We start from the raw sequence: 9762 nt of genomic DNA, 5'->3' as shown, positions 1-9762 counted from the left end.
TGTGGTGAAGTTTACCCTTGTAAAGCAAACTAGGGACTTAGAGAACGTTTGGTCTCTGAACGCAAGTTTTCTACGTAGGAAACCTGGGCGAGCCCCCAAAAGAGGCCCCTCTGGAGGCCCTGGAGATGCTGCTGGCGGCCCGGGTAGGAAGGCAGAGAAAAAGGCATGTCTGATCTCTCAGTGCCCTATTTTTCTTCGGGAAGGAATAAGGTCAGGTACTTGCAACCAGGCTGTTGAAGTAATTCCAAAGTCTTTTTGTTTTCTTTTTCTTCCCTCAAAAGGTTGACATACATTTGAAACGGTTCCTAGCGTCGCCTTATTGCTGAATAAGGTGGCTTAGGGTCGGGTTGGGGGGCGGACGGGGTGTCACAGAACAAGCGGTTTTCTGGCCTGTGAGAAAGCAGAGCGATTGAACTTAGACACGCTTCAGGATGAGGCTGTATTGTCTCCCGACATCCGGAAGCCTGGAGAAATTACGTTCATCTTTTCGGGCTGTTTTGAAGTAACTGTCTATAGAAGACGTGCACCGGGCCACAGTTGGGGGGGATGGGGAGGTGAAAGCGAGGGTTCAGAGGCTCCGGTGATTGCGGAACGGGGTGACGGTATCTGTCGTGGGAAGCTTGTACCTGCCTGCCGCTCGCGGGATGCACTCCCCAACCGCGCTTTCCACCGCCGGTGCCAGGGTCTGTGCTCTTTGACCAGGATCAGCCACTGCGTGCTTACTCATCCTTTTACTACCTCTCCGTCGAGAGCTGGAGGAAATCAAGGGCTGAAAGAAGCTTGACTAGAGATGCGGGGTGCCCAGAGTCGTAGGGGGAACTCTTGTGCGATGCGGTGCTGCAGCCAGGAAGTAACCTCGAATCAAATGGAGGGGTTCAAAGTCACTAACTGTTCAAATATCTACATGGAACCTGGGATCCAACCTTTATTGGCAGCCTGAATCCATGCTCTTGTCTCTGTTCTCTTGATATCTTCCTCTGCATTTGGAGGAGTTGGGACCGCGAGGTGTCCTGGCTCTTGGGTGAGCCCTCCCTAGTTAGTCAAGTAAGTACTTACTGCCAACTATATGAAAATAGTAGCCCCTGAATAATCACGTTATGGTCAACAAATACCTCGGCTACTTGATTTCAACCCAAGAGAATGACCTAAAGATCCTGACTGATTGACCCTTTTAAAATGTTGAAATGGTAGCTCTAGTCTTTGGTAAGCAGGGCTAGTTTTATCACTTTTTTTTTTTTTTTTTTGCTAAAGAAGTTCCTTGTGTCCAGTTGAAATCCATTCTGTTTTATCTTCCCCTCTATTCAGCGTCCTCCTGAGGGTGGAGATGTGACAGGACACCCCTGTCTCTTCACAAACATTATTTTAAACTGCTGCTTGTTAAATACTGTGCTAACTTAGTCTTCGGTGGGTTACAGGGTCACTTTTAGTCCCTATTTTCTATCTTCAGTATTTCATATTTCTGCAACCTACCCCACTTCTCCATACTTATTTTCAAGCGTAGTCATATTAAACGATTTTGGAGAGGTTAAGTTGCTCCCAATCTTGTATTTGATTTTTTTTTTTTTTTTTTTTTTGAGACAGAGTTTGGCTCTTGCCACCCAGGCTGGAGTGCAATGGCGCGATCTCGGCTCACTGCATCCTCCACGTCCAGGGCTCAAGCGATTCTCCTGCCTCAGCTTCCAGAATAGCTGGCACTAGAGGCATGCACCACTACGCCCGGCTAATTTTGTATTTTTAGTAGAGACGGGTTTCACCACGTGGCCAAACCTCAGGCTGGTCTCAAACACCTGACCTCAGGTGGGCCTCCCACCTTGGCCTCCCAAAGTGCTGGGATTATAGGCGTGAACCACCACACCCAGCCCCATTTGATTTTAAAGTGTATTATGAGCCGGGATATTTTGTAGTTTGTGGGGTCTTTTGCAGGGGAAGGAGATTACGTTTTGCCAGCAGGTTTCTTCTAGTAAGCCACCCTTTTGAGGATTACTCAGCATGCTCACTTCTGAGAGCTTGCAAATGGTGCTGTACCAGAGAAATCTGAGTACATGTGTTTCTAGATTGTGGTGTTTTGTGATGCTGAGCTGTTTTCTCCTATATTTTGGGGGTAGGGCCATAGAAAAAGGCTCCACACCTTTGTTAGAATGTTCTCTTGATTAAGTACATTAAGCCAGTTTGACTAGTAGGATACTTGTCATTGTGACTTTGTCATGCACCAAATTTTATTTTTAAAGTTGTCTTCAGCTAAAACAACAAAATGCTATGTTTGTTTTACTAGTTAGCTTTCTCTCTTTTTTTTTTTTTTTTTTTGAGACAGAGTCTCACTCTATTACCCAGGCTGGAGCGCAGTGGTGCGACCTCGGCTCACTGCAACGTCTGCCGCCCGGGTTCAACCAAGTCTCCTGCCTCAGCCTCCCAAGTAGCTGGGATAACAGGCGCCTGCCACCCCGCCCAACTAATTTTTGTATTTTTATTAGAGACTGGGTTTCACCATCTTGGCCAGGCGGGTGTTGAACTCCTGACCTCGTGATCCACCTGCCTCGGCCTCCCAAAGTGCTGGGATTACAGGTGTGAGTCACCATGCCCAGCCCTCTACTTGGCTTTCAGGTTTTTGTCAGAACTACCAATAGGGAAAATATAATTTTCAGGTAATCTATACAATTCTCCCTCCCAATCCCCTGTACTTTTCCTGTTATTTACAATGTTAAGGCTTTTAAGGACATGTCACCTGTAACTCTGGGAGTCTGGCTTTCAGGGAGTGCTTTGTATTAACTGTTCCTGTGGTGGCCAAAGGTACCAGCTCCCTGACATTCCGTTGTTTCTACCACAGCAGAGTAGTCCCGCAATAGGAAGTAACTAAACTTAAGTTAAAATGGTAGTGTTACGTAAACTATCTTCAGTCTGGTACGTCTTTCACTGAGATTTTACCTGTACAGAGAGCTTTGGTAACCTAGTTTACCATTAGACCATAATCAAAAGCTGGTTGTCATATATAAGTCTCTTACATACGGTTAATAAGAGGGATGGGATCACAGGCATGTGAAAGATCATAGGGGGAAAATGAAACAGCTTTGTGGTTTGGAAGAAGGCAATTCAGCAAAAGTACTCAAATTATTACTTTGTCAAAATGTTTTGGGTAGTATTTAGAGTCTTCATGAGGAAAGATGTCATTAAATATTTGGTTGTTCCCAGCAGATTCTGCCGTACTGTTTATTTTTTAAGTTAACCTATCGTTTGATGACACTTTTTATTGAAAAATTGAAAGGCAAAAGAATATTTGCTATGTATGAAATCTACCAGTATGTGAAATTGTGTATTCAGGTGCTTAATATTCTGATGTTGTATACTTGTGGGTGGGGGTAGTCCTGAAGTGGCCACTTTGTATTGAAATTTGAAATTACTGTTTTTCAGTCTCACTCATTGTTCTGTACAACAGCATAATCCGAATTCGGATTTCTGATTATGACTTTCCAGTGCCAAATGTTATTTTGCTGTCCATATGGGTTATATCTCTCTGTACTTCATCACCCCAAAAAGAAACTGTACTCATTAGCAGTCACTCTTCATCTTGCTTCCCTATCAGCCCCTGGCAACCACTAATTTTTTTGTTTCTATGAATTTACTTACTCTGGACATTTCATATAAATGAGAACATACATATGTGGTCTTTTGGGTCTGGCATCTTTTACTTACTATAATGTTTTCAGGTTTTGTCCATGTTGTAGCATATGTCGCCGCTTCCTGTTTAGTGCTGACTAATATTCCATCATGTGAGCATACCACATTTTTTCTATGCATTTGTCAATTGGATATGTGGGTGGTTTCTCTTTTTTTGGCTATGATATTTTATTTATTTACTTTTCTGAGGCAGGGTCTTGCTCTGTTGCCCAGGCTAGAGTGCAGTGGAGCTATCATGGCTCACTGCAGCCTCAACCTCCTGGATTCAAATGATCCTCCCACCTCAGCCTCCCGAGTAGCTAAGACTGCAGGTGTGCGACACCACACCCAGCTAGTTTTTTTATTTTTTTGTAGAGGTGGGAACCTTGCTCTGTTGCCCAAGCTGGTCTTGAACTCTTGACCTCAAGCAGTCCTCTCGCCTTAGTCTCCCAGTGTTGAGGTTACAGACAGGTGTGAGCCACCACTTGGAGCTCTACTTTCTGGCTACTATGAATAATAATGTTTTGAACATTCCTGTACAAGCTTTTATGTAGACATATCTTTTCATTTCTCTTGGGTACATTCCTAGGAGTGGAATTGCTGGGTCGTTATGGTTAACTCCGTGCTAAATATTTTGAAGAACTGTCAAATTGTTTTCCAAAACAGCTGTACGATTTTATGTTCCCATCAGCAGTGTATGAGCGTTTAATTTTCTCCACATTCTCACCCACACTTGTTACTGTCTTTTTCATTTTAGCCATCCTAGTGGGTGTGAAGTGGTATCATAGGTTTTGCAAATAATTTCTCCTGTCTGTGGGTTGTCCTTTTACCTTCTCAATGGTGTCCTTTGAAGCAAACACTTTTTAATTTGAAGGCCGATATATCTATTTTTCTCCTGCCACTTATGTTTTTGGTGTCACATCTTAGAAGCCATTGCCTAATCCAAGGTCATGTAGATTTACTACATTTTCTTCTAGATGTTTTATCCTGTTAACTCTTACATTAGATCTGTGATCTATTTGTAGTTAATATTTGTATATGATGCGAGAACTTTATTCTTTTGCATGTGGATATCAAGTTACCCCAGCTTCTTTTGTTAAAATAATGTTCTTTCTTCATTGAATTCCCTTGTCCAAAATGAAGTGACCATAAATACAAGGACTCACTCATTCCATTGATCTGTATGTCTGTCCTTACACCAGTACCACACGATCTTGATTGCTGTAGTTTTGTAGCTGGTTTTTAAATAGGGACATATGAGTCCTCTAACTTTATTATTTCTGAAGATGTTTTTGGCTATTCTCAGTTCCTTGCATTTTCACATTGAATTTTAGGACTAGATGGCCAGTTTCTGCCAAAAAAGCAACTACAATTTTGATAGGGTGTTTCACAGTTTTGCAGGTATCTTTTAATATCTTAACAGCTGGATTCTCATATCTGCTTCTGAATTCATTCCCTTAATGTTATTTTAATGAAGTAAGGAGTACTTGAATAGCTTTTTCAGGTAGCTGAATATTCTTTGATACTGAAACTTCATAAGTGATAGTTTGGAAGAGTAGTTACACTATGCAATCTGAAATCATATGATGAATTTGCCCAACTCCGCAGGTCTGTTTTATACTTGGAATGGATCTGCTACCATGCCTGGTTTTGTAGCATCATTGGTCATTTGGAAAATATTTGTTCATCGTTACACAGATCTTCCACATGTTGACACATTTTAATATACAAGCATTTTTTAAAATCACATTTGTTAATATCACCACCAATCTCTGCAAAGTCTTAAGTTTTAGAACACTGTTCACTATGAGCAGTGCAAGTTTTCCAAAATTCTGATTTCCTCCTTGAGTTCAAATAATTTTCTTGGCGACATGCTACTAGTTTTTACTTGAATTGACGTTCTGTTTCTTTAATTTTCAAGAAAATGTCTGCCAGCTATTCACATTTGCAATAATGATAGTTTGTCATCATTCTTGCAAGTAAAAAAGGCATTCCATGATAAAAGTGGCCAGTTCAGATCACTTCTCAAATGATTACACAAGTGCTTTTTTTGGAAACAACCATCATACTTCAGTATGTAACAGAGGTGCTTTATGCGTGCATCTCATTTTGTCATGCAGAATATTCAAAAGACATGTACCAAAGGGTCAACATTTAATATAATTTTACTGCTTTTTCAAGGACATCGTTAAGTAGAAACAGCTCTTTTCCCACTGTGAACACATGGCAGTAAAGAATACAGTGACTTACCACTCAGTTTGTAACTACTGTTTTTGATTCATGCCAAGGGGTGCCAAGCTAGCCGTTTTCCCCACCATTGCTTTTGCACCTTTAGTACAAGTGGGAACTTTGCAGAAAAGGCAAATGAGAACTTAATATTGCTATGAAAATCATTTTGACCTCATGAGCCCCCGAAAAGATTTCGGTAAACCCCTTGGAAGTCCACAGACCACCCTTTGAGAACCATTCAGTTGTTGTAGGCTAGGATCTTGCTCACTGCTATGCAAAATTGAGTTGAGAGTGACTGCATCCCAGACGCTGTTCACAGCGATGTGGTTCCCACAGTCTTAGAAGAGCCTCCTAGGAGAGGCCCTGTAGCATTGTGAGAGACAAAGATGGCAAGGCAGGAAAGAACTTGGCGTGGTTGAGAATGGAAGGAAGCACGAGGGAGGCCAGAGAACATCAGGAGAGTTATGATATCTGTGTGCCTGTTGGTTTGGTTTCTGATCGTGCTGCATTTTTGGATGAGTTGTGTTTGGACCTGGTGATGGTGAGGTTCCCAGAGAGTAGTGAAAATTGCAGAGTGGCAGGATACTAGAGACCCATATACTAATAATATAGTTTTTAAATACAAGTATCACGATGAAGGCGGGGAGGAGTACACAAGTAAAAATAGCAACTTCATCACAGAATGAGACACTGCCACCTCTCCCTGTGATTGTGGAAGTCAGAAATGTGCAATGCTTTTCTTGGGTGAAAATTCAGAATAACAAGTTCACAATAACAACTGTAATAGTTGTTACAAGTGGCTGGATTGTTCTTAGTCACTTGAATAAATCAGAACTGAGCGTGCACATGATTGTGCAAGTGAGAGCGTTGTGAAATCTTTAGGGATCATACTTGAAGGAACCTTCATTCTTAGTTCTAATTTATTATGAAGTACCAAATGAAATCTTAACATTGAGAGAGTACTCACAGTCTGTCTTCTTCACACTGCTAACTGTGAGAATGCAAACTGCTGAGTCCTTTTAACGTGAATTGATTGATTGATTTTTAAATATAATTGGCCGGGTGCGGTGGCTCTCGCCTGTAATCTCAGCACTTAGGGAGGCCGAGGCGAGTGGATCACCTGAGGTCAGGAGTTCGAGACCAGCCTGGCCAACATGGTGAAACCCCCGTCTCTACTAAAAATACAAAAATTAGCTGGGCGTGGTGGCGGGTGCCTGTAATCTCAGCTACTATGGAGGCTGAGGCAGGAGAACCACTTGAACCTGGGAACGGGAGGTTGCAGTGAGTCGAGATCACGCCATTGCACTCTAGGCTGGGCGACAGAGCAAGACTCTGTCTCAAAAAAAAAAAGAAAGAAAGAAATCTAACATTTTAAAAGTCCTGAAATACTACTTTAGTATTTTAATTTTCTTCAATATATGTTAGGCTTCTGGTTACAAAAAAAGGGGTTCCCTGTAGGATTGGAATTTTAAATCTAAACTGGTATTAGTTTAGAACAGGAAGTGCTAGAAAAGCCTTTACGTTACGCTCTTATGGGCAAGTTAAGAAAGCAGGGCAATTTAAAGATACTGATAGAATTCACTGCAAAGTGTCATGCTTACTTGGTTTGTGTCTTACCTGTAGTGGAGTTGAGTCTTCCTCTTCCCCATTTCTCTTTTTGTTGTGCTTACATGTTTGCAGAAGGACTCTTCATGGACATTTAAAAGTGAAGTTGATGTTTCAGCAAGATACATAATCCTACCCTTTGCAGAATTGAGAGTTGAATGTTAATAACTGCCTGATGGCATAGTGCATCATTTGTGAATGGGTTTGCAAATATGGGCTTTTACAGTTAATACAGTTTTATGAGATGAAATGCTTTTCTAAGACTCCTGTGTCTTAGATATAAATATGTCTGGCTATTTTGCTAGCTTTATTTTAATTTTATTTTTTATTTTTTGAGACGGAGTCTCACACTGTCGCCCAGGCTGCAGTGCATTGGCACAATCTCGGCTCGCTGCAGCTTCAATCTTCCAGCCTCAAGGATCCTCTCGCCTCAGCCTCCCGAGTAGCTGGGACTATGGATGTGTGCCACCATGCCCTGGCTATTTTTTTATTTTTTTGTAGAGATGAGGTCTCAGTTGTTGCCTAGGCTGGTCTCGAAGTCCTGAACTCAAGTGATCCACCCACCTCCGCCTCCCAGAGTTCTGGAATTACAGGCATGAGCCACTGCACCTGTATTTTGCTGGCTTTAAAATCTCAGTCACATTTGGCATTTGTTTGAAAGAGAACAGCTGGGCCAGGCCCCCAAAGATTGAATCACTGCAACTGTTGGTTGAAGAGGACGGTTTGTGAGTGTTGCGTGTTACTCAGCTAGGTGTTCATTAAGCATTTGAATAAATGCTCTACTTAGTATCAGTCACAAAAGCTAGGACTTTTAATAATCCTTGCCCTCAAGGAGCTTCGATCTAGTTGAGGAGCCACAGGAACCTTTTCCTGCTACTGAGAATAATAATTGTTGGTGCTTTTGAAGCATTTACTGTTATGGGGTACAATCTTAATGCACATGTATTAATAGCCTTTAAACTCGGGTAGGTACAGTTGTTACATCTATTTTGCAGATAAGGAAACTGAAGTACAAAAAGTTTATGGGACTTGCCCAATGTCAAACTGTTGTTAAGTGACAAAGCCAGTGTTTGAACTCAGGCAGTGGCTCCAGAGCAGGCAGTCTTTAACCAGCTACGACTCGATTGTTATTTGAATACAGTTGGGATAAGTGCTTGAGAGAAATAATGAAAGGCAGGGCTAACTTGACCATCAGGTGGGGATGGGGGTGGTGGGAGAATTGTCTTTAAAGGAAAGGCAGTGTGGCTCACTGAGTGAATGAGAAGGGTGAGAGGTGTGAGTAAGAGAGGTGTGAGAGAGGCCCGGACTCATGTGTTTGCCAGCTGTCCATCAAGAACAGCTTTGTCTGCTCCGTGAAAAGTTTTAGACTTTTTCCTAGAAACTGGAAAGTGACTGAAGGGTTTTAAGCAACAAATAAGATGATAATCTATACCAGGGGCTGGCAGACTCATTCTGTAAAAGGCCAGATAGTAAATATCTCAAGCTTTGCAGGCCATGTAGCCTCTGTTGCAGCTATGCCTTTGTAGGACGGAAGCAGCTGCAGACAATACATCAACGAGTGGGTGTGGCTGTGTGCCAGTAAAACTTTATTTATGGATATAACACTTAAACTTCATCTGATTTTCAGTATCATGAAATACTGTTTCTTTTTCCAGCCACTTAAAGATGAAAAAACCATTTTTAGCTCATAGACTCTACAAAACCAAAACAGGCTGTAGGCCAAATTTGGCCCCTGGTCTGAAGTGTGCTGATCCTGGCTTCCATCCCTCCTGCTGTTCTGTGAAGTGGGTGGGGGTGGTAACAGAGTAGAAATGGGAAGACCAGCCAAGGCGCAGAGTAGATGAGATGAAGAGGACACATGTCGGAGATTTCCTTAGAGGGAGAATGGACAAGATCAGTGTGGGAGCTGTGAAGTAGCCTTCAGATTTCTCATGCGAGTGCCTGAGTAGGTCATGTTGCCATTGGCTAAAATCAGAAATGATGGAACAGGAGCAAGTTCAAGGGGCAGACTAGGTTCATTTACCCACCTGCCAGATCCACACACTTGCTTTGGTGTCTGGCCACAGAGGCCCTAGCGACCACCCACACAGGGCACAGTTCCCATGGTCCCGAAGACAGGTGGCTGTGCCTACAGCTAGGGTTCTGAGGGTTTGCTGCCTCTGGGTCCTTGTGTCATCCAAGGATTTGGCCAAGCGTACCCTCACACCGCAGGATTATTGCCCCAGAGACAAAAGAGGTTGCTGGACCCAGTTGGCCCCACACACTCACGCTGCCCAC

Source organism: Colobus angolensis, unplaced genomic scaffold (assembly GCF_000951035.1).
Source record: "Colobus angolensis palliatus isolate OR3802 unplaced genomic scaffold, Cang.pa_1.0 Scaffold2, whole genome shotgun sequence".
Lineage (NCBI taxonomy): Eukaryota > Metazoa > Chordata > Mammalia > Primates > Cercopithecidae > Colobus > Colobus angolensis.
This window is presented reverse-complemented; position numbering follows the sequence as displayed.